The following is a 25,706-nucleotide window of genomic DNA, read 5'->3' on the forward strand; positions in this document are numbered from 1 at the left end:
CCTACTGTAGATACATCAATAATCCTGATAAATGTAAAATCTATGTAGAAGTTGTTGATCAATCAATGGGAGGATATTGCAATAACAAATGAAGAAAATAAAAAAAATGAAAATTGAATATCTGACATGCATTTCAGAAGGGAAATCTTACAGTGTATGTATAAACTATTATGTTATTTGAAGTAGTTACAGAGGTAGATGAGGATAATGCAGTGGAGCAAATTGATTTGAATTTCCTAAACTTATTTGGCAAGGCAGATAATAAATAAATGGATTAGTTGTCGGATGGATAGCAATTTGGTACTGTGGAGCTTTGCATTCACCCTGCCACAAGGACCAATAATAAGAATGCTGTTCCAATTTATACCAGTTTTTCCACATTTTAGCATTAGAACAAAATTGCTAAATTTATCACAAAACCAAATTGAGTGGAGGTATAAGGTATTGAGGACAAAGCAACAAATTACAGTACATTAGTCACTTGCAGAATGAATGTAGACATTAGCCAGTGAACATGTAAATTATTGCAATCTGTCAAGAAATGTAAGTTGTATTTCTTAGGAAATGCAAGCTAAATGGAGTAAAGAAACAAAGCAATATTTCATTCAAATATATAAATGACTAAAAGTGAGCTTGTGGAGCAGTTAAAGGTATAAAAATCATAACAATACACTGGACTCTTATTTTGTGTGGAATAGAATCAAATAATACAGAAGTTACTGCTAATTTTAACAAAGGACTAGTTAAAGCTCACTTTGAATTGCATTTGTAAGTTGTGGTTTCTATATTACAGAAACTAATGGAAAAATTAGGATGATAAATGTCAGGTTATAAGCATTAGGAAAACTGCAAGACCTGATTTAAGACATTAAAAAGGCTAAACGCATATGTTTGATTGTTTGATGATATTGGGTTTCCTGTCTGCAAAGTCTTAAATTCAGAAGAAGATTCTAAGCCCTATCTGATCTAGATATCAATTATTTTGTTCTCCTTTATACTTGTGTACTGTAAATGACATTATGAAATCTTGAGTCTTGAATCTGCAGGTACTCTCACTATAGGGAGTTTATACTGTATCCACCTACTCTTCCAAGTACTATCTTTTCGGTGTAGTCTCTACAGTGAAGTTTAGCTGCCAATACCCACTGAAAGAGTGGTGAGTCATCCACCCCTGCCCCCCACCCCCAACCATGGAGGAGATAATACTGGAGCAAACAAAGTAGTTTTAAATGGTTGTTAACACACATTTAACACTCACAGAGGATCTCTGATTTACAAAAGATTTCTGAATTATAAATGATTTAAAAACTAGATAGATACTTTATCTAAATCCTAAAGGAAATTAATGTGTCACCATAGCATTACAGGTGCACAGATATACAAGTATTAGAAGAGAAGTAAGAAAGAATAAAAAATGTTATCTTAAAAATAAGATGTACAAGATTTACAAGTCAAAGATTACAATATTTACAAGTTCACACTGATAAAGTGGTAGCGCAAGAATTATCATAATATTATACATTAATGGTACACATTCGCACCATCCGGATAAGAAGTGATGGTAGTATTGCACAGAGTGTCCGTGATAGCAGGATGTGGTAAACAGAGCTTAAACAGTTCTTTGGTAAATAGAGGTTAATAACAGTCTAACAGGAGTCTAACTACACAGGATTTACACACGTACAATTCGTGTGAACTAGAAGAACTTACCAATGACTTACAGATGAACGAGTCATCTGTCACAGAGACCGAAGGCTGAGGGAAGAATTCTAGTTTTTCTTTCTGTAACTTGATTTTGTTGCCATTCTCCCTGTCATTCCTAACAATCTTCAATGCTTCTGATATTTATATTATTTTCTACTACATGATATCTGGGTGTGATGTTTTCCAGACAAGTTTGCTGGGACAAAGGAACTCACACAAATGATCTTAAAAGTTTCTGGTGATGGAGATCCCAAATATCCACAATAAATCCTGTGAAGACTGATCCTCTGAGTACACAAACATCTCAAGTTGTAACCACGTTTGATGTGGTAAGTGACGTAACCCCAATGTTTTGTATTTGGTTAATGCAGACAAGAAGTTTCCTGGTCACTTCACTTTGAAAACAAGACCTCTTAGCAGCCAATTATCTGCTGTGTGCAAACAGCCTGTATGCTGTTACACTGTTTGCAAAGCTGTGCATCCAATTTTAAATGATTGCTGCTTGCAAGTTACATTAAGACATGAAGAATAGTTCTTGTCTACAATAAAAAGCTGAGCAAAGGTCACTTGTTAAAAGTTTAACTTCATCACCAATAACTCTGACTCTGTGGAAAGGTCACACCACTGTGCTGGAAAGCTGAGGTTAGCAACAAGCCTCGAACTCTGGAAAGTGAATATCCATCACAACTATTGGTTAGTGATTGGGGTGTGGTACATTAAGGAAGCAATAGTTCTCTTGATAGACCATCCTTAGTTTACATCAACCATTACAACTAGCAGCAAATTCCTGCAGCCAGCAAAACACAATTAAAGCCACGATGACTTTTAACTCATTGTTTATAGCGCTTTCCAGGTTACCACCAGAGATGTTATCAGTTTTGGTTAATCTATAGTTATGAGCATTAAGTCTGTGATTGTTGTTAACAAACTACCATCCATTTAACAAGCAATCTTTTAGCATTTGAATTGGGTATTGTGGTTTTCCTGGATTGGAAACTGCACCCATTTTGCCCCGTTGATTTGTTTGACCTTCTAATTCATGACCTGAGGTGATTTCCACAAAAATGCAAATAGAATGCAATTTCCAACATCTGTTTGTGGTGGTAATAGGTTTTCTGACTGTGAAGTTCTAAACTCAATCAAAGTCCTTAAGCCCTGTCGGATATAAATGGCCACTTGTGGCAGGGTGGAGATGCATCTCTGCCAAAGAAGGTATATGGTGTTTCCCTTCCTTCACTGGCCTGCAGGTCACCCTTGGATAAGGTGTAGCAGCTGCTTAGCCCCCCGATCAGGGTCACATAAAACAATGGGAGCAGGTAATGGATGATCATATCACAAGATATGGCTATGATGCCAGATCACAAGTCCTGGTTATGCGACCACTGATGCCAATCTTGGAAGTGTTTTGATAATGGCTGGGGTCACCCATCTTGTAAAGACATTGCCCAGAAGAAGGCCACTTCTGTAGAACTGCCAGTACTACCTGCCATTTTTTTTTGCAGTGTCAACTTAAGTCTCAAAAGCGCAGGACGGTTGCAGTGTGATGTGTATGGGCCAAATCAAGGCAGCAGTGTCTGGATCCAAGAGTGAGGAACAAGACAATGTATGGCTATTGCTCGAGCAGAGCTGAGGTGATTTGAAGTGGTAGAACTGAGGTGAGGCAGAGCTGAAGTGGAGGGACCAAGAGTGAGGACCAAGCTAATATTTGACTGATTTAGGCACCAGGCCATATTGGGAAGGGTCGGATACAGGCCAAGTTGAGGTAGTGGGGCCCAGGCCCAAGAGCATATTGAAGCAGCAGGGCCCAGATTGGAGAGTGTGGAATGACCTGCTGTTTGGCTGATTTAAATGCCAGGCCAGATTTGGGTTCATTTAGAGTCAATCAAAAGAACACGGCAGTTGAATTCCTCTGTTGATTAGTATAGGGAATTAATACACACTAAATGTAGTATTGATAGTATTCTAACTTCTGTTTTTCATTTAAGTACATGACTTGTTAATCAGCTCTGTGATCAGTGCTTGTTGCAAAGCTGTCTTTTTAACTTTAAACTGATTACAGTTTGCAATTTACATTAAGAACTGAAAACTGCCTCCATTTATGACCAGAAGCAAAAAGGGAATTTTGGTTGGAAGTTTAACCTACTCAAAAACAACATTTCTTAGAAAACTAAGCTTGGCAAAAAAGTAAAAGACCATTGTAGTTATTTGGGCATATTTCACAAGCTGATGGGACTAGTTTCCAACAGTATAGCAAAACAACTTAGATTGCTCATGTCAAAATGGTTAAATAGAATTGGGGGTGAATGAAAAATCAGAACCAGAAGCGTATTGCATGGAAGTAAAACTACAAGTTGCACATTATCATATTTTAAATAAAACAAGTCTTAGTGGCAAAATTCTCCATGGAAATGAGTGTAGGTCAGCACAACATTAGTAAATTGAAAAATCCCATTGATTTTAAACATAGATCTCATTAATTGCTTTATTAAGCATTTGATGCATACTTTAGATTTATAAAGCTTCTATTGAATTTGGTGTTAAAATTGTATGCAGTTTGTAATGCTCTCCAAAACCAATTCAGATCTATCCAATTGAGTTCCTATGAATTCTACTAAATAAGTTTTCAACTGTGTCTGGGATACTCATCATTAATTTAGAATAGATGTGCAGGTTTTCAACATAGTTATGAAAGCTCTAGGATTTTCCCGTTTGCTTGCACGGCAGTTATATTGTGCAGGCAATACAGGAGAAGTATTCCAAAACTAAAGAACTTGCACTGTCAAAAAATAGAAATCTGTTTTAAAACATGCAAAATGGAAGCAGGAGAAGGCCTGTAAGACTCACTTCAGCCTGTTGCTTTATTTGTTGTAGCACTGGCAGATCATCCACTTCAATATTCTGCTCCCCTCTTTTCCCTATATTTGTGTATCACATTAATATTGAATATATCTACTTCCCTTGAAAATAATTAATGACTCAGCACCCACTGCCTTACATCATAGGGAAGTCCACAGTTTCATTTGGGTTAAAACAGTTTCTTCAGATCTTGACCCTTATCTCCAGTATGGTGACCTTGCCCATCTATCTATATTCCCAACACTTTTGCTGTCTATTCCTGTTCAAAAGTTATTGATTTCTGATATTCCCCGCCCTTTCTTCTAAAATCTAATTGGTCTCTTCTTTCTCTTCTTTTGTGAATCCTTCTTTCTTGGGAATCAGTTTCATAAAGCATTGTTATATGCTTGTCCATGGCAAAAACATCTATCCATGATTGAGGAGGCAAAAACTGTACATATGACTCCAGTAGGAATCTCAGCACAAGCTTAAATAGAAGCAGCAAGGCAGTTTGTTTCTATATGCAAATTCCCTTCCGTTGAGGACCAATATATCACCTACCATGCTAATTGCTTGTTGCACCCAAACGTTATTTCAACAATTAGTGTAAAATTGGCATCAGGTCTCCTTTTCCCAGTTTATCCATTTCAGGTAACAATCTTAGTTCCAGTTTTTTAGAAAAATACTGGATAATCTTACAGTGCGCCTACCAATCATTTGCCACTGCTAACAATCAGACTAAATCACAATGGAATTCCTTAGCAGTCTCCTCAAAGTTCACATTCACCCTACAACTTTGTGCCATCTGTAAACTTGCCCCATTTTGCTCCCTCATACAAGTTATTGATAAATATTGTGCATAGCTGACCTGCAGCCACTGATCCCTGCAACACACTACCTGTCATTGCTTACCATCTGGAAAAGATCCTGTCTGTCAACAAGTTTTCAATTCATACCACTGTTATCCCCTATTCTATGAGCTTTATATTCACACCTTTGCACTAATCTTCTTCTGGAGGACTTTGTCAAAAGTCTTCTGGAAAGTAGGTCACCACATCTACTGGTTCCCCTTTACTGGTTACATTCTTAAAACTACTAGCTACATCTTCAAAGTCTCCAACATTTGTTAAACACAATTTCCTTCACATTTTTGTTCTGTGCAATCTTATTAATGAGTTCTAAATGTTCCCTATTACATCTTTTATAATAAGTATATTCCAGCATTTTCCCATGACAGACATTTATTGATCAGTTGCATAATAGAAAATATTATTATAACATGTAATGTTGCAACTTTTCACATTGCTGAAAAAACAGTATACCTGCACCCTCCTGTTGAGAAATGGAATTTTAAGATATTTTTAGTGAGAGTTCATGTTTCTTGACTCTCATACTATAGACTCAAAGGCCACTTGATTAGGTCCACATGGTTGTTAATGCAAATATCTAATCAGCCAATCGTATGGCAGCAACTCAATGCCTAAAAGCAGGCAGACCTCATCAAGCTGTCCATTTGTTGTTAAGACCAAACATCAGAACGGGGAAGAAATGTGATCTAAGTGACTGACTGTAGAATGATTATTGGTGCCAAGTGGGACGGTGCGAGTATCTGAGAAACTGTTGATCAGGCATTTTCACACACAGCAGTTTCTAGAGTTTACAGAGAATGGTGCAAAAAACAAACAAAAAAATCCAGTGAGTGGCATTTTTTCAGGGGAAAACATCTTGTTAATGAGAAAGGTCAGAGAGAATGGTCAGACTGGTTCAAGCTGACAGTAAGGCGATAGTAACTTAACTAACCATACATTACAACAGCGGTGTACAGAAAAGCACCTCTGAATGCACAACATGTTGAAAGCTGAAGTGGATAGGCTACAGCAGCGGAAGACTACATACATACACTCAGTGGCCACTTTATTAGGTACAGGAGGTATCTAATAAATTGGTCACTGAGTGTACATTTGTAATGCATATGACAAAACATTTCTCAAGATCTTGTAGGTAACATAGGTGTGATGTGAACTCTGAAAACTAGAAAATTTGTAACCATTAAGACTCTCTTGGATAACAGTTATGTTTATATTCTTCCAAACGTTATGAAAAAAACACTTTAGTTATACTTGGTGTTCAATTTTTTTGCACTTTAACCCATTTAAATTACTGACTCCAAGGTGACACAATCTGGCGTATTGATTGCTGCGCGAGGAGACGATGTAATAGCTGCTCCTAAACCTGATGGTGTTAGACTGAAGGCTTCTCTACCTTCCGCCCAATGATAGTAATGAGAAAGAAGGTGTCTTTGATAATAGATGCTGCTTTCTTGTGCAAGTATTCCCTGTATTCAATGGTGAGGAGGTCTCTGCCCACCACTTTTATTGGTGTTTCCATGTCAGGCCATGATGCAAACAGTTAAGATACTCTCCACGGTGCATCTATAGAAGTCTGCAAATTTTTTGGTGACATGACAAATCTACACAAGCTTCTAAGTATAGGCACTGCAATGACACTTAAGTGCTGGTTGAGGACAGATCCTGTGATATGTTAATGCCAAGGAATTCGAAGCTACTGACCCTTTCTACTTCTGTTTCCTAATGAGCACTGGCTCATGGACCTCCGGCTGCTGCCTCCTCCTGTAGTCAAGAACCAGCTCTTTGGCTTTGCTGACAATGAGTGAGAGATTGTTATGGCACCACTCAACCAGCTGTTCAATCTCCCTCCTATCTGCTGATTCGTCACCACATTCAATGTCTGCCAAGCAGCCATTTGATGAACACTGTATATTAAATTGAGAAATGTATGAGTAAATCAATTCCACTTGAAGTATTGGTGAGTGGAGTGTTGACAGGCAAGCTGGGCAAATGAAAAGTCTGGTATGCCCTATCTGGCAGAAGAAGGTGGTGTGAGGAAAGGCAAAGTAATTTTAGGATGATTTGGAGTAGAGTATTGGAAAGGGAGTTCCCCTTGCTGAATGCAGACAGTAGAGCAGAAGTTATATTTGGTGGTAGCGGAAATGTTGAAAGATGATCCTTTGAATATAAAGGCTGGCATTAAGCAAAGTAAGTACAGGAAGAACCCTACAGTGGTTCTAGGAGAGAGGAGAATGGCTGGGATCTCAAACCAACGTCGGCATCCTTATTCCAGAAAAAGGCTTATAATCAGTATTGGTGAAGACAGAATACATTCATATACTTTAATGCAGCACAAATAACTTCTGTTTAGTATTTCAAATAAGCCAAGATACGGCTGGAATTTAAGAGTATTGAAAGGGAGAAAGGTCAAGATTGCCTTTAAGGAGTTGCCAGACTTGCCACTCTTCCAATCAATACATGTGGGAAGAAACCATTTAGTCATTTGAGTTTATTCCTGCGTCTCGGAAGTTGTGTCCTATTAGGCCTGACTACACAATTCCATCAACGCTTTTGTTGTCAGTAGAGCAGCACAATCCATTTGCAAAAAATACATGAACACTGATGCTTGAGTCAGACTTGTAACATTTCTGTTCAATTTTTGAGAATGAACTTCAAATGATGACTAATTCAACTTTGAGCCTAAGGCTACATTTTATTTTTGTTGCCCATAATTACATTACATTTCCTTTTAATGTAATAAAAGCTTTTATTGCCTATTTTCCTAAATGTTTTAACAGAAGTGCACTTTGCTCCTGTACCGTTCTGTCATTCATGTAGTTAAATGTCCATTTGTAAATTTTGAAATCACTCAAGTGATATTTTGGATCATGTTCTGAATAAGTCAACATAACTGAAATTTAAAGTATTGAGGCTTTTAGAAATGATCAACTTTTCTTCAACTGCATGAAGAAACATACATGCACATTGCCTAGTGTCATTTCATATACATACAATAATTCTATGTATATAACAATTACATGTACATTGTGTTTTGTTTTATTGCTTTTATATTTATTAGGTTTTTTGTGTTTTTATTGTTTTCTTTATGCTCATTGTGTTTTTTATACTGCATTGGATCCAGAGTAACAATCATTTTGTTTTTCTTTGCGTTCATGTACTAAATAATGACAATAGGACAAACTTGAATCTTGAATCTTAAAACTTTCAGAATAAAAGTGAATTTGTCACACCTCAGGGTTAATGACTTGCAAAACAGAACAGAATTCTGCTGCAAATGTGTTTTTGAATTTGGATTTGGTTCATGGAAAAAGAAAAGACCACCAACACTTGCCTGTTTTTTTTACAGGCAATTAACTGAATAAAGTTCATGGGGAAGAGTATACACATTGTGATGATTATTTATTAAGTATTTCCAAATTTTAGTCTATCTTCTGAATTAAATATATTCCAGTTTTGTGGGCTGCATATATTGTTTCTTTCTTGATCTGATACTTCCATTTACATTGCATTTGTTTTCATAAATAAGCTGTAGTCCAACCATCCACAACTTGCTTAGTTCTCTATGTTTCCTTTTGAGTCTATGGACACTTTTCTCCATCATATAACCCATTAACACTCATTTGTAAAAATACTTAAAATCTGCCTTTGGTGGGACTACAAGAAATTGGTTGCCATGTTAGGTTTATTTATTTTCTGAAAGCATTTTTATCATATTTGCTACAAATGGCCACTGCTAGCAAATGGAGATATCAGAAAAAAAATGTCAAACTAAAAAAAAATGTGTTATGGAATGCTTCAAGTCTCCCCTCACCAGCCTGAAAAGAATGCAGCTAAACAGTTAAATTTCTCACAAAGGATATATACAGGGAAAATTTTATTGAAATTTGTGCATGATGCCGTTTATTCACATCAACATTTCTAAATACATCGTGAATACTAATTTCCTGTAAATGAGAACTGAGCAGATAAGACCTGGAGCAGTTTCTTACTTTTGTGTGGCATCTGGAATTAATCAATCATACTTGTAAGCAACTGTTGGCAAAAGAAATCACTTGCTCAAAATTAAACAAATTAATGCATTAATGTGCTTGGCCAATATTTAGAAAACCCAAGCCAATAACAAGTGAAGTAAAGGGATACATTTTTCCATCAATCGCAGCCATTTTACTAAATTTATTTGTAAAATCCATCTTTCTTCTTATAAAGACAACATTAACTTCTGGGTCCTTTGCACCGTATTTTTAAATGAAGCTATAAATCAAGGGGTAAAGCAAGAGAAGACAACAGTAAGATGAGTTGTTGCATGATGCCATCTCCAATAGCTCTTCATTATTTTAACTGATGTGCCCTTTGTGACATTATATGGGATCTTGGTGAGTGATAACATTATCAATCAGGTACTCACAAGTCTCTATCATGGAAACACTTACTGTCTTAGAAATGCATGCATATTTTGCAATCTAATCTTATTGTGAGTCATTATGTGAAATGCAAGGTAAGAGTTTTGGAGCAGAATTGGAGTGGAACTAACTGTTGTGGTGAGATTGTGCCTCAGATGTCAAAATCCTGAGATTTGACCAGGTTTGAGTCTCATAACGTTGCTGGCAAAATGTGAAAATCATTAGGTGTCCAGAGACAACTTGACAGCTTGTCTTTCCCAACGTTGGCCATAGGGTATGTTTTGTGGTTGGTGGGATCATATTCTAAGATTACAGTGGTCCAGATGGAAGACTCCTATGTTTTTCACACTATTCGATAAAGATACAGTAACTTCTCAAAATTTCAGGCCTTCTTTAGAATCCAGTGCCCATATTGCTGAAAAGGCATTGAAGCCTCTCATTTAATATTTTATAAAACTTAGTTCCTGTTTAAAGCTTCAGTTTGTACATTTTAAAAATTAAAAATTTAAGATCATTTACGCCCTGTAAATATATCGGCACATGTAATGATCTCGAAACTCCTCCCAATGCTTTCTGATGATAGCTTTCTACAGCCTTTTATGCTTCCAACAGTTTTTTTTTTGTTGATCTTGGCATGGGCTGTACTCACTTTGCATTGTGGAAATATAAGATAGAGCAGAGTGAGAACATGTTGCTGAGATGTAGACATTTTGTTGAAAACTTGTCTAGTTTACTAGGCTCTGACATATTTTCTTTTACAGTCATCAGAATATAGAACTTGGCAGCTCTGTCACAATAATCTTCATACAGACAGCAACCACTGAGGATCTATCCTAGGCCTATTCTTCAATGTAGAGGATCAAAAAAAGCGACTCGTGATTGTTAGGATATTGGCCTAAATAGGATCAGTTCTTGCTGAAATTCTGGTACTGAATTTGCAAATTGCCAGAAACACCAAACAGTTGTTCTGAATAATAAGCATTTAATTGAGTAGTTATCTTTAATTCAATCTAAAGTATTCATGTTCTTTTTCTTAAGTCTTATATGCTGCAGCTTGTTCTTATGGAGAGCTCCTCTAGTTTTTCAGTTAATCTTGGTTCTGGTATAATCATGAAGCTTTTCCATTAGTTAAAGAAATATATCACTGATTATTACCTTGTAGATCTTGTGCTTTATTTAGTTAGCAATTTGTTTTGTTATGCTTGCCATTTATTGGAGTACTAATGGCTTCTTGGTTTTGTAGATATTTGTTAAAGCTAAAGCAGTTCATCTATTTTTAGAGGAATTTAATATGGTGCATCCAGAAAAATGTCTCAGTTAAGGAGAGTGAATTGCAAAAGAGAGTCTGGATGCTGCTTTGTCACTTTAACTTGGAAGCGATTGGAATGTATACCATGCAACAGCTGAATGTATGACACATTATGGAACTTGTTGTCTGAAAAGGATAATAATAGAATTGTTGTATAATCCAGTCTGAGAGGTTATTTATCTCAGTATTGCTGAGCTTATTCTTTGGAAAGTCTCACATCCTAGCTTTTTCCTCCCAGGGCTTTGTACTTTTTTTCCATTTGGTGTCAAGTAACTTTCTTTTGAAGGTTATTATTGGATCTGCTGTTCAGCAATTATTCAGACAGTGCAGCCAAAGCTATCAAAATTCATTACTAAATATATTGTCTTCAAATCACTCTTGGTTATTCTGTAAATGACTGTATTTTTTTCTTTCATCTTTTCAGACTGAAAGCTGTTTATCCCTGTTGCTCTTAATTTGTTAGTAGGTACAAAATTACCACTTGATATTTTTGCTCTGAGAAATACCACTTCTTATAGCCAAGAAACCAAATGTTGCTGCAAAAGTATTGGGACAGACTATTATAGACAATAGACAATAGGTGCAGAGTGGCCATTTGGTTCTTCGAGCCAGCACCGCCATTCACTGTGATCATGGCTAATCATCCACTATCAGTATCCAGTTCCTGCCTTATCCCCATAACCTTTGATTCCACTATCTTTAAGAGCTCTATCCATCTCTTTCTTGAAAGAATCCAGAGACTTGGCCTCCACAGCCTTCTGGGGCAGAGTATTCCATATATCCACCACTCTCTGGGTGAAAAAGTTTTTCCTCAACTCCGTTCTAAATGGCCTACCCTATATTCTTAAACTGTGGCCTCTGGTTCTGGACTCACCCATCAGCGGGAACATGCTTCCTGCCTGCAACATGTCCAATCCCTTAATAATCTTATATGTTTCAATAAGATCCCCTCTCAGCCTTCTAAATTCCAGAGTATACAAGCCCAGTCGTTCCAATCTTTCAACATATGACAGTCCCGCCATCCCGGGAATTAACCTTGTGAACCTACGCTGCACTCCCTCAATAGCAAGAATGCCCTTCCTCAAATTTGGAGAACAAAACTGCAAACAGTACTCCAGGTGTGGTCTCACTAGGGCCCTGTACAGCTGCAGAAGGACCTCTTTGCTCTTATACTCAATTCCCCTTGTTATGAAGGCCAGCATGCCATTAGCTTTCTTCACTGCCTGCTGTACTTGTATGCTTGCTTTCAGTGACTGAAGTGCAAAAACACCTAAATCTCGTTGTGCTTCCCCTTTTCCTAACTTGACTCCATTTAGATAATAATCTGCCTTCCCATTCTTACCACCAAAGTGGATAACCTCACATTTATCCACATTAAACTGCATCTGCCATGCATCTGCCCACTCACCCAGCCTGTCCAAGTCACCCTGCATTCTCATAACATCCTCCTCACATTTCACACTATTAACTATTCTAGGACTGACTGTTTTCTAGTATGGCTCCTGGTGTCTTTGACATTCACAAACTTTTAAAAAGACTTGAATATTTAAAAATAAATCTATGTTTTAAATACCAATATACATATTAGTGACACTGAAAAAAAACACATAATGTAAACCAATTCAATTAAATTAAATTAATTGAACAAAATCTACCTGTTATTCTTCTTGTAACTGCTTTTTCACATTGATTTTAATTGGGTTATTTGTGTCAATTTAACTTGCAATGGCTGAGTGAACAGTTTTTTCCAAGCCAAGTACCTGGGAAGTCTATCGATGTTTGCACTACAGTTTGGTCTCCATTGGGGGTTTTCTGGCCCTACAAATAGAACACAGAACGTTATAGCGTAGTACAGGTCCTTCATCCCAAAATGTTGTGTCAACCTTTTAATTTTACACTAAACCCAATCTAACTCTTCCCTCCTACATTGCCCTCCATTTTTCTTATCTAAGAGTTCCTTAAATAGCCCTAATGTATTTTGCTCTATCACCAATACATGCATTCACGACTGTGTTTAAAAAAAAAAATTACCTCTGACAATCCCCTATAATTTGCTCCATTCACCTAAAAATTATGCCCCTTGGTACTAGCAATTTTTGCCTGGCAGGAGGGGAACTGCTCTGACTATCCACTTGATCAATGCTTCTCATCATCTTGTACATTTCTATCGAGACACCTCTCATTCTCCTTCGCACCAGAGAGAAAGCACCAGCTCGCCCAACCCATCTTTAAGCGACATGCCCTCTAATCTAGGCAACATCCTGGTAAATCTTTGCAATCTTTTAAGCGTTCACATTTTTCTTATAGTGAGGCAACCAGAAATATGCATATTATTCTAAGTATGGCATAACCAGAATTTTATACAGCTGCGACATTACCTCATGACTTTTGAATTCAATCCTATGACTAGTGAAGGCAAACACATCATATACCATCTTAACCACTGTATCAACTTGCATGGGAACTTTGAGTAATCTCTGGATGTGGAGCTCAAGATGCCTCTGTTGCTTCACGCTCCTCAAACTCTTTCCATTACCCTTGTATTCTGTCTTCAAATTTGACCTTCCAAAGTAAAACAGTTCATCCTGCCATTTCTCAGACCAGACTTGAATCCTGTCAATGGTCCATTGTAACCTACAGTGAATACTGAAGCCAAGTATTCATTAAAAATATCCCTAATCTGCTCTGACTCCAGGTATGTTTCACTTCTATCCCTGATCAGTCTTACTCTCTCCCCCTAGTCATTCTCTTCTTCACTTGTGTCTAGAATATCTTGGAGCTTTCCTTAATCCTATTCACCAAGATCTTCTGCTTTTTCCCTTCTAGCTCTCCTAATTTCATTCTTAACTCCTTCCTGACTACCTTGTAACTCTCATGAGCCCGGCCTGGTTCTTTCTTCCTCAACCTTAGGTAAGTTTATTTTTTCCTCTTAATTAGATGTTCCACATCTCTTGCCAGCCACGGTTCCTCCTCCTTCCCATTCTTTCCCAACCTAAATGGGACAAATCTATTCAGACCACCATGCACGTGTGCCCTGAACAACCTCCACTTTTCCATATCTTGAAGAAGTGTCTCAACAGATGTTGACAGTTTGTTAATTTCTGCCTGACTTGCTGAGTTCCTCCAGTATTTTGTGTGTTTTGCTTTGGATGTTCAGTATCTGCAGAATTTCTTGTGTCCACATTTATTTTGTGCATTTCCCTAAGTTCATCTACTCCCAATTTATGGTTCCATGTTCTCGCCTAATAGTATCATACCCAATTAAAATTCTTCCCCATACTGTCTGCTCCGATTCCTCTCTGAGGTTATGGAAAAGGTAAATGAGTTGAGGTCACTATCTCCAAAATGCTCACCCACTGAGAGATCTGACACTTGATTTGGTTAATTGCTTAGCACCAGATCCAGTCCTTCCTGGACAAGCCTATCAAATTCCGCCACATCTAAACATTTTGTACTAAGGAGTTGCCAATTAATATTAGGGGATTTGAAGTCACCCCTGACAACAACACTGTTATTTTTGCAGCTTTCCAAAATCTGCCTCTCGATCTGTTTCTTTAACTCTGGGGGTCTATAGCCTATTCACAATAGAATGATTTCTCCCTTCCTGCTTCTGATTTTGACCCTCCCTGACTCAGTAGAAAATCCCTCCACGATGTCCTCCCTTTTTGTAGCTGTGATACTGTCCCTGATTATCACTGCCAATCCCCCAGCCCTCTCTTTTACCTCCCACCTAATCCCTTTTAAACATCTAGCCACTCTTGCTCTTATGACAGCCAAATCTCCATAACTGCCAGATCATCATAGTTCAATCTAATGACCCAAGCTCTCTGTCCATCTCCTTTGTTCTTGATACTTCTTGCATTAAAATAGTCACACTTCAACCCATCCCACTGACTGCAATATTGCCCTATCAACTGCTTATCTTTCCTCACAGTTTCCCTATACCAACCTCCCATCCTCTGACCTACCACTCTAGTTCCCAACTCCCGGCCTAAATAGTATAATCCCTCCCCTACAGCTGTGGCAAATCTGTCTACAAAGACATTGGACCCCTCATTGTCAGGTGTAATTTGCCTTTTTTGTACAGGTCATGCTTTCCCTAGAAGAGGTCACAATAACCCACAAACCTGAAACCTTGTCTCCGTCACGAATTCTTCAGCCACACATTCATTTGCCAAGTCATCCTATTCTTAACCTGACTGGTGCAAAACACAGGCAACAATCCAGAGACCACTGCACTTGAGACCCTGCTTTTCAGCTTCCTACCTAGTTCTCTATATTCTCTCTTGAGGACCTCATCGCTTTTCTTGTCTATGTCATTGGTACCAATAGGTACCAGAATTTCTGGTTGTTCAGACTCCCCTTTTAGAATGTCGTGAACATGATCTGAGATGTCCCTGACACTGGCACCTATGATGCAACATACCATTCAGTGCCTTCCTTGTCTACAACATCTCCTGTCTGCTCCCCTAAATATTGAATCTCCTATCTCCTGCACTGTACTTCCTCCCTCTTCCCTTCTGAGCCACAGAACCAAATTAAGTGCCTGAGACCTGGTTGCTATGGCTTTCCCCGTTAGATCAATCTCCAGCAGTATCCAAAGCAGTATACCTCTTATTGAGGGGAACAGCCATAGGGGAACACTTCACTGTCTGTCCCCTCTCCTGACAGCCACCCAGCTACTTGCCTCCTGCCTCTTAGGGCAACTACCTCCCTGTAACTCTTATCTATCACCTCCTTGTTCTCTCAAATGCAACTGCCATTCAGTTGCAGCTCCAGTTCTCCAACACTGTCTGTAAGAAGCTGTATCTGGTTGCACTTCATGGAGGGGAGACTGGAGGTCTCCCAAATCTCCCACATCTGACATAGATCCATTCTCCCCTTTCTCACCAGGCACAAATAGACAAAGAAATAAAGAAACTTACCTTAGTCTTCTCCTCTTCTCGCTGCAGTCTCTTGAGCTAATGAACAAGCTCGCCACTCTAACATTGTCCATTCACACAATGGCCACCCCTCAATATTCACTCCAGATAAACCTCAATTCTTTTTTTAGGCTTTTGCCAAGTGCCCAATGTATCACGATATCTCAAGCCCACCAAAAAGTTTTGAAAGGCTCCACTCACTTTGCAAAGCTCGCACTTACTCCTCTAAACAAGAGACTGCTCATGATATCTCAAGCCCACTGAAGAGATGGAGAGTTATTAGCACAGGTGGAGATATTGCTATTAATTTGAGCCTGTGCCTGTGCTGGACTTCATTTCCACTGTGCAGAAAAATACAGATGTTTTAATAAATTGGTTCACAGTTGGAAGTGGGAAACAATTATCCCACTGGAATGATCAGAATTCTGCTATGTGATAAAATCAATTAATATTTGGATTGCATATTTAACAGAAAGGATTGTCTGATGTGAAATGTCACACCTCAGTATGTATAGTATGACATTCAACTGCTTTTCCCTATTTTTTTTCTTGTAATTTACAAGGGGGTGTGTGATGCCAAGGATCTGGGTTGCATTAATCAAAATCTCTATTAAAATGGTCTGCTTAGAGTCTTCAAGTTCCTTTTTGTGTTGCTGATTTCATAAACCAGCAGAGGTAGAGCATGAAACAGTTCAGGCAGTACTCAACTGTAGAGTCTTGGTCATCCCATGTGGTACAGCCAAATGCGCCCTACAGTTACATGCACTCAGAAAAGGATGTTAAAACTCTTGACATTGTGTATGTGAAATACAGCTTTTTGTATTTGTTTGATGCTGTGTAATTGTACACTACTGCAATGCAAGTTGACAATTTAGCCTTGTGGAATATATATACATATGCCTATTCCATGACCAGTATTTGCCTGTGCTAATGTTCACCTCCACATGCCTCAACCACTCTTTGCTAACCTCTCCACTGTTAGTGTTGATTATTATTTATAAAATGTTATTAATAAGGTATTAGTGTTGATCATTATTGATAAAGTGTTATTAATAAATCATGTAGTAGTTTCCTTTGTTTTGTTTTTTTGCTGCCTGCAAGTTGTTGCTGGGCATATATATCATCAATCACTATAGTATATTCTATAGGATGTATAGTGAAGTATATAGTAGTGACTGTAAATTATAGGATACATTACTTGGTGTACTTTTAATAAAAATATTATACAACTGCTTCAAAGGAGCAATGTGCAGCCAGGAAGAAGTTTTGGGTTCTTAGTATTTTGATTTAATATGTATTCAAATTTCTGAAAACAAGGATTGGAGTATGTCAAACACATCATGGTGAGTGGCAGCATAGCACTTGTAGATTGTATACTCAACCTCCATTGAATGCCTACAATAAAGGGAACGATTATTTAAGGTAGATCTAGGACTGTTTTTTGTCTTGAATGTTAATTATATTGTTGCAGTCATCCAGGCAAGTGAAAACACTGCAATCCTGCCTTGTAGCTGAGAGAAGGGCGTGGGAGTTGGGAAGTGGATCAACTTACAAATAAATATCCAGGCTTCAACCTACTGGTATATTGCAGTAATCTTGCTACTCTTTGGCTAAGCTTCTAGACAATAGTGTTACCTTCAACATATTATGTTGATGGTATCAAATTTACTGGCAGTAATGCCTTTAAATGTAAAGGAGGTGATTAGATTCTTCCATGTGAAAATGCCTCAAAAGGGTGACAATCATACCAGTGCTCAAGACAAACAGGGTGAGCTGCCAGAATGAATATCACCTAGTGATGCTCACATCTACTGTTGAAGTGCTTTAAGAGGTTGGTCATGGATAGAATCTACTCTTGCCGAAGCAAGGTCTTGAACCGCCTGCAATTTACCATTCGCCACAATAGGTCTACACTGGATGCAATCTCACTGGCTCTCCACTTGGGCTTGGATCACCTGGACAATAGCAATACTTAATAGAAATGAAAAAAATTCTGCAGATGCTGGAAATCCAAAACAACATATACAAAATGCAGGAGGAACTCAGCAGGTCAGTCAGCATCCATGGAACTGTCGACATTTCAGGCAGGACCATTCATCAGGTCTGGAAAAGAAGGAAGGAGATGCCCGTAGAAAAGGATGGGGGAGGGGAAGGTTTGTTTATTTACTGGGATACAGTGTGGAACAGGCCCTTCCGGCCTTTTGATTCACGCTGACCAGCAATTCACGACTCAACCCGAGCCTAAGCGCCGGACAATTTACAATGACCAACCAACCTATCAACCAGTACAAATTTGGGCTATGGGAGGAAACCAGAGCCCGTGGTGGGAGCCCAGATGGTCATAAGGAGAATGTACAAACTCCTTACCAGTGGTGGGATGCTGTTTATTGACTACAGCTCAGTGTTCAACACAATCACACCCTCAGTTCTAGCTAAAAAGCTCCAAAACCTGGACCTCTGTACCTCCATCTGCAACTGGATCCTTGATCTCTTCACCGGGAGACTACAGTCTGTGTGGATTGGAAATAATATCTCACTGAAAATCACAGTAGGTGTACCTAAAGGATGGCGGCTTTCCCACTGCTCTGCTCTCTTCATTCATGGCTGTGCGGCTAGGCACAGCTCAAATGGCTTCAATAAATTTGTCAATGACAGAACTATTGATGGCAGAATTTCAGATGGTGACGAGGAGGCATTTAGGATTGAGACAGATCAACTGGTTGAGTGGTCTTGTAGCAACAACTTTGCACTCATTGTCAGTAAGACCAAGGAATTGATTGTGGAGTTCAGCAAGTGGAAGTCATGGGGACACACACTAGTCCTCACTGACAGATCAGAAGTGGAAAGTGTAGCAGTTTCAGGTTTCTGGGTGTCAATACCTCAGAGGATCTATCCTGAGCCCAATGTATTGATCCAGTTATAAAGAAAGCATAACAGCGGGTGTGTTTCATTAGGAGTTCGAGGAGAGTTGGTATGTCACCAAAGACACTTGCAAACTTCTACAGATGTACTGTGGCAAGCATTCTAACTGATAGCATCACTGTCCGATCTGGAGGGGCCACTGCAGAGGATCAGTAAAAGATGCAGAAAGCTGTAAACTCAGCCAGCTCTCCATCATGTGTACTCGTCCCCCCCCCCACGCCCTCCGTCCCCCTACATTGAGGATAGCTTCAAACGGTGATGCCTAAAAAAGGCAACATCCATCATTAAGGACCCATATCACCCAGGGCATGGCATTTCCTCATTGCTACCATCAAAGAGAAGGTACAGAAGCCTGACGACACACACCCAATGTTTCAGGAACAGGTTCTTCCACTCCGCTGTCACATTTCTGAATGGACAATGAAGCCATGAACAGTTCCTCAGTATTTTTCCCTCTTTTGCACTACTTTAATTTATATATATATAGTTTTTTTTTACAGTGTATTACTATGCACTGCAATCTACTGCTGTTGCAAACCGACAAATTTATTGCCATATGCTGGTGATATTAAACCTGATTCTGATTCTGAAAATGGTTATCACTAGGCACTTGCATGGATCACATATTGCTTGTTAACTGCTTCTCCCTCAAATCCAGGACTTTTCCAAAGTTTGCTGTTTGGGGGTGTATACTGCATCATTATTTGCATTGCAACTGGACTATGCAGATATTAATAAATATTTTTACTTCTGATTTTCTGTTGGAAGGAATGTTATTAATGAATCAGTTGAAGTTGGTCGGATCATATACCTGCATCATGGATCTGAGAAGATTTCTCTCTAATAACCATGGCCCTTTTAGGATTAGAGTGACTTCATCCCGAAAAAATATCTCTTGGTCTCTATTATCAGGACTCCTTGGTATTCACTCAAATACTGTCTTGTCATCACTAGAACTCTGGAATCAGGCTCTGAAAATGAATGATCTTGGAAAAAGTACAGGACGGGCATCAGTAGACAAGTAATTAAGAAGGTGATCAAAGGCAATATTTTTCATGTTTTTGTTTCATGATCTAGCGAAATTGGTTACACTCTGCATTTTTTCGAACTGTTCATAACCGAGTAAAGCGTCAGATTTGATGGACAGATGTCAGTGCTGTAAGTGTAACTGGAGTCATGCCCTCCTTTTGGAATATGTCTTCAGTCCAAACACCAGCATTATATTGAGACGCAAAAGCTTTTATTGCATCCAATATGAGCAGAGCAGTAATTAATCTTAACACTGAAGAGTGTCTGAAAAAGTATACGTTATTACTGCATGACAACTTTCTGAAAAATGATAATCATTTAATATTGAGGAGAAACGCACTCTGATAATCAGTGACAAATACAATACTGTGAAGCAATTCATGAGGATTTTTGAACCTGTTGCTTTCCGTAGCTATTGAGAATGGTTAAACACCTTAGCACTAATTCCAGTTGTTATAAACACATGAGGCACTGCATACGCTGGAAATCTTGAGCACCACACACACAATGCTAGAGCAACTCAGCTCGTCAGGCAGCATCTATGAAGGGGAATAAACAGCCAACATTTCAGACCATTCCTTTTTATCAGTACTGGAAAGGAAGGGAGCAGAAACAAAAATAAGAAAGTAGGGGAGGGGAAGGAGTAAAAGATGGCAGTTGATAGGTAAGACAAGTTGAGAAGGTAGGTTGGTGGCTGGGTGAGGGGGGTGTGAAGTAAAAAGCTGGGAGGGGATAGATGGAAGAGGTAAAGGGCTGAAGAATCTCTTAGGAGATGAGTGTGGACCATGGAAGAAAAAGAAGGAAGAGGGGAACCAGAGGGAAGAGTTGGGCAAGTAAGCTGAAAATGAAGGGTAAGAGGGCAACCAGGATGGGAATGTAAAAAGAGAGGAGGGAGGGAGAGAAATTACTGCAAGTTAGAGAAATCAATATTCATGTAGCCACTGGGATATCCTACCTTTTCTGGTGGACAGAATGAAAGTGCTCAACAAAGTGGTCCCTCAATTTGCGTTGTGTCTTACCAATGTAGAGGAGGCAGCATCGGGAGCACTGGATACAATAGATGACCATGACAGGCTTGTTGGTGAGGTATCAACTTACCTGAAAGGACTTTCTGGGGCCCTAAGTGTTGATGATGGAGGAGGTGTAGGGGCAGGTGTAGCACTTGTTCCATCTGCAGGGATGAGCAGCAGGAAGGTGACCAGTGGAGAGGGACGAGCAGACAAGGGAGTCATGCAGAGAGCAATTCCAATGGAAAGTGGAGGGGATGAGAGGTGGAGGGTGGGGAGGGAAATATGTGCCTGGTGGTAGGATCCCTACTATTATGTTTGTATTCTGATTGTTGTGTTATTCTTGAACTGTCATTCAAATAGTTTACGACACATATTTGTGAATACAAGTGGCATTTTGGATAAAATGTGAATATTCTTTGAAAGGTACATCACAGAAACAGGCCCTTTGGCCCATCTTGTCCATGCTGAACTACTTACACTGCCGACTCCCTTCAACCTGCACTGGAAACATAGCCCTCCATACCCCTACCATCTATGTACCTATCCAAACTACTCTTAAGTGTTGAAATTGAGCTTGCATGCACCACTTGTGCTGGCAGCTCATTCCACACTCTCACGACCCTCTGAAAGAAGAAATTTTCCCTTGTGTTCCCCTTAAACATTCCACCTTTCACCCTTAACCAATGGCCTCTAGTTGTAGTCCCACCTAACTTAAGTGTGCATTTACCCTATCTATACCTCTCTATTGAGTATACCTCTATCAAATCTCCTCTCAATTAAAGTTGTAACCTATTCATCTTTCCTTATAACTCAGGTCCTCCAGTCCCAGCAACATGCTTCTAAACTTTCTCCGTACTCTTTCAACCTTAATTACATCTTTCCTGTAGACATGTGACCAAAACTGCACACAATACTCCAAATTAGGTCTCACCAATGTCTTATTCAGCTTCAAAATACAGTAACATCCGATCTCCTGTACTCAATATTTTTATTTATAAAGGCCAATGTGCCAAAAGCTTTCTTTATGGCCCTATCGACCTGTGACACCACTTTCAATGAATTATGGACCCGATTCCTTTGTTCTACTACACTCCTCAGTGCCCTACCATTCACTGTGTAAGACCTACCCTGGCTGGTCCTACCAAAGTGCAACACCCTGCATTTGTCTGCATTAAACCCCATCTGCCATTCTTCAGACCATTTCTTTAGCTGGTTCAGATCCCTCTGCAAGCCATATTAGCCTTTCTCATTGTCCACTACGCCCCCAATCTTGGTGTCATGCACAAATTTGCTGATCCAGACCATTGACATAGATAACAAAATAACAACGGACCCAGCACCGATCCCCGCAGCACTCCACTAGTCACAGGCCTCCAGCCAGGGAGGGAACCATTTATTACCACTCTTTGGCTTATCCTACAAAGCCAATGTCTAATCCTGTTTACTACCTCAACCTGAATGCTGAGCAACTGAACCTTCTTAACAAATCTACCATAGGGGACTGTGTTAGATATCTTACTGATGTCCATGTAGACAACATCCACTGCTTTGACTTCACCAATTTTTCTGGTAACTTCCTCAAAAAAACTCTATCAGATTGGATAGACATGACCTATCGCGCACAAAGTCATGTGGACCATCCTCAATCAGTCCATGTCCATTCAACAGCATATATATCCGGTCCCTCAGAATACCTTCCAATAACTTTCACACTACTGATATCAGGCTCACTGAACTATAATTTCCTGGTTTATCTTTAGAGACTTTTTTTAAACAGCGGAACAATATTGACTATCTTCCAATCACCTGGTAACTCACCTGCCACTAAGGGTGATTTACTTACCTCTAATAGGGACCGCGCAATTTCTGCTCTTGCCTCCTACAGGGTCTGAGGGAACACCTTGTCAGTCCCTGGGGATTTATCCACCCTAAGTTGCCTCAGGACAGCAAATACCCCCTCCTCTGTAATCTGTATAAGGTCCGTAAAGCTGATGCCACTTTGCCTCACATCTATAGACTCTGTGTCCATCTCCCGAATAAATACAGATGCAAGAATATTATTTAAGATCTCCCCTATCTCTTTTGGCTCCGCATATGGATTACCATTCTGATCCTCCAGAGGACCAATTTTGTCCCTTGCAATCCTTTATATAGACCACATGAATTCAGGATACTTTAGTAAGTAAGAGCCAATAAAGTATTTTTGAAGCACTATTATGATGTAGCAAGGATTATCAGTTTAAATGTTTTTTTCAGGATTTAAAAATATCCCCTAATGACTTTTACAGTGAACTGTTCTTGCAAAAACCAGACAAGACACTATGATTGCAGGTTTACTCTCTGCTCTAGAAAGCCTGATAGATGTGGCCATAAAGGAAAAGTGACTTTATTAAACACATTGACTTTGCTAAACACAACTGACCTTACAACTCAGTTGCTTACTGCCTCCCTCCTTTGTCCTTGGTATCCCTCCTGTCTGTCATCCACTGATGCTGGGTATCTGAATATTGGATGAACATGGAGCTAGATTCTGGAATGACTTCTGGTCACTGATTCTGATTTACATTCACTGGCCACTTTATTAGGTACACGCTTACACCTCATTAATGTAAATATCTAACCAGCCAATCACGTGGCAGCACCTTAATGCATAAAAACATACAGACATGGTCAAGCATTCTGGTTGCTGTACAGACCGAATGTCAGAATGAGAAAAAAGGTGATCTAATTGAATTTGACCTTGATATGATTGTTGGTGCCAGATGGGGTGGGTTGAGTATTGCATAACAGTCTCTAGAGCAGGAGTTCCCAACCTAGGGTCCACAGACCCCTGAGTTAGTGGTAGGGGTCCATAGCATAAAAAAAGGTTGGGTACCCCTGCTCTAGAGTTTAAAGAGAATGGTGTGAAAAACGAAAACACATCCAATGAATGGGAATTCTGTGGGTGAAAATGCCTTGTTAGTGGATAATGGTCACACTGGTTCAAGCTGGTAAGAAGGCAACTGTAACTCAAGTAACCTCACATTACAGTATTGATGTTCTGAAGAGCATCTCTGAATGCATAAGACAATGAACCTTGAAGTGGATGGTATACAGTAGCAGAAGACCACAATATGCCATAATCCCTGGGAGAAAGTCCACAATTTATCACTTGAAGATAAAGTACAAGGGTGAGTAATTGAATATTGCATTGTATATTATGGATTAGTTAAGTTGCTGAATTCTGCTTATCATGATTTTTATGGAAGTGGTGGTGAGATGGGCAGCAGCATGAAAATCTTTGAAAATTTAGTTTTATTTTGTTTGCCATTACTTGTGGCTGGTGGTTATCATATGCTCTCATTTGCATCAGAGGTTGGTGGAATGCCACCTTTCTGATCTTCTGCAGTGCATGTGGTGAGGGAACTCTTGCTCTGGAGTAATTCAATATGATGTATGCTTACTCATTCAGGAAAGGAATAAAGATACATCTCCAGGTATACGTTTTGTGACTTATCAAGCAGCAGCTGCTCTGTTGTTTTAAATGAGCCCTTTCTTTCTGGTGGTAAGGAAGCTGCCATTTTGGTACGTGGTGCAGAATGCATCGTGTGTGTATGTGTGTGTTGCAGTGACTGCTCAAGGTGGTTGATGGGACTAGAAATATCGAACAGTGACAAGAGTTCCTCTCTTCCTTACCTGTAAGCCTCCATATCCAACATATCATTCTCTGCAACTTCTGCCACCGCTCCACTGCCAAACACATCTTTATCCCCCCCCCACTCACTTTCCGCAAGAATTGCTCTCTCCGTGATTCTCTTGCCCATTTGTCCTTCCCCACAAATTTCCCTCCTGCAATTTAACCCTGCAAATGCCCTAATCGCTACACCTGCCTATTCACCTCCTCCCTCGCCTTCATTCAGGACCCCAAACAGTCCCTCCAGCTGAGGCAACACTTCATCTATGAATCTGCTTAGGCCGTCTATTGTGTCCTGTGCTCCTGATGTGGTCACCTCTACATCAGTGAGACCTATCGTGAATTGGGGGACAGCTTCATCAAGCACTTCCATTCATCCACCAAAAGCAGAACTTCCCGGTGGCCAAACATTTTAATTCCCGTTCCCATTCCCATTCTGACATGTCGGTCCATGGCCTCCTCTTCTGCCATGATGAGGCCACCCTCAGTGGAGGAGCAATATTTTATATTGCGTCTGGGTAGCCTCCAACCTGATAGGAAAAATCAATATTCTTATTTCCAGTTTTAAAAGAATCCTTTCCCCTCCCCTCCTCTTCTATTCCCCACTCAGACCTTTTACCTCTTTTTCCCTGCCTATCACTCCTCCCTGGGTTTCTTCTTCCCTTTTCTTCTATGGTCCATCTCACCTCTCCTATCAGACTCCTTCCTCCTTAGTCCTTTAACTCTCCTATCCACCTGCATTCACTTGTCACCTTCTACCTCTCCTCCTTCCACTTCCCCATCTTTTTATTTTGTTGTCTTACCCCTTCCTATCCAGTCCTGCAGAAGGTTCTCAGCCCAAAACATTGACTGCTTGTTCATTTCCATAGTTGCTGCCCGACTCACTTGATTCCTTCAGAATTTTGTGTGTGTTGCTTTGGTTTTCCAGCATCTGCAGAATTTCTCAGGTTAATATTAAGGATTGTTTACTCCTGAAGGAGGTATATCTGTTTCATTAAACTTGTACTGAATAGAAACAGGTAAGCATTTGTTA

General features: G+C 39.5%; 1 long non-coding RNA gene across 1 annotated transcript in view; it reads left to right on the forward strand.

Annotated features, from left to right (window-relative positions):
* Positions 1-25,706, forward strand: part of LOC140194715 (uncharacterized) — a 214,997-nt gene that overhangs the window by 92,474 nt on the left and 96,817 nt on the right. The window contains exon 3 of the long non-coding RNA XR_011885273.1: positions 1,892-2,033. This is a non-coding gene — a long non-coding RNA (uncharacterized lncRNA). The remainder of the gene's footprint in view (positions 1-1,891; positions 2,034-25,706) is intronic.

Source organism: Mobula birostris, chromosome 3 (genome assembly GCF_030028105.1).
Source record: "Mobula birostris isolate sMobBir1 chromosome 3, sMobBir1.hap1, whole genome shotgun sequence".
In the NCBI taxonomy this organism is placed as follows: domain Eukaryota; kingdom Metazoa; phylum Chordata; class Chondrichthyes; order Myliobatiformes; family Myliobatidae; genus Mobula; species Mobula birostris.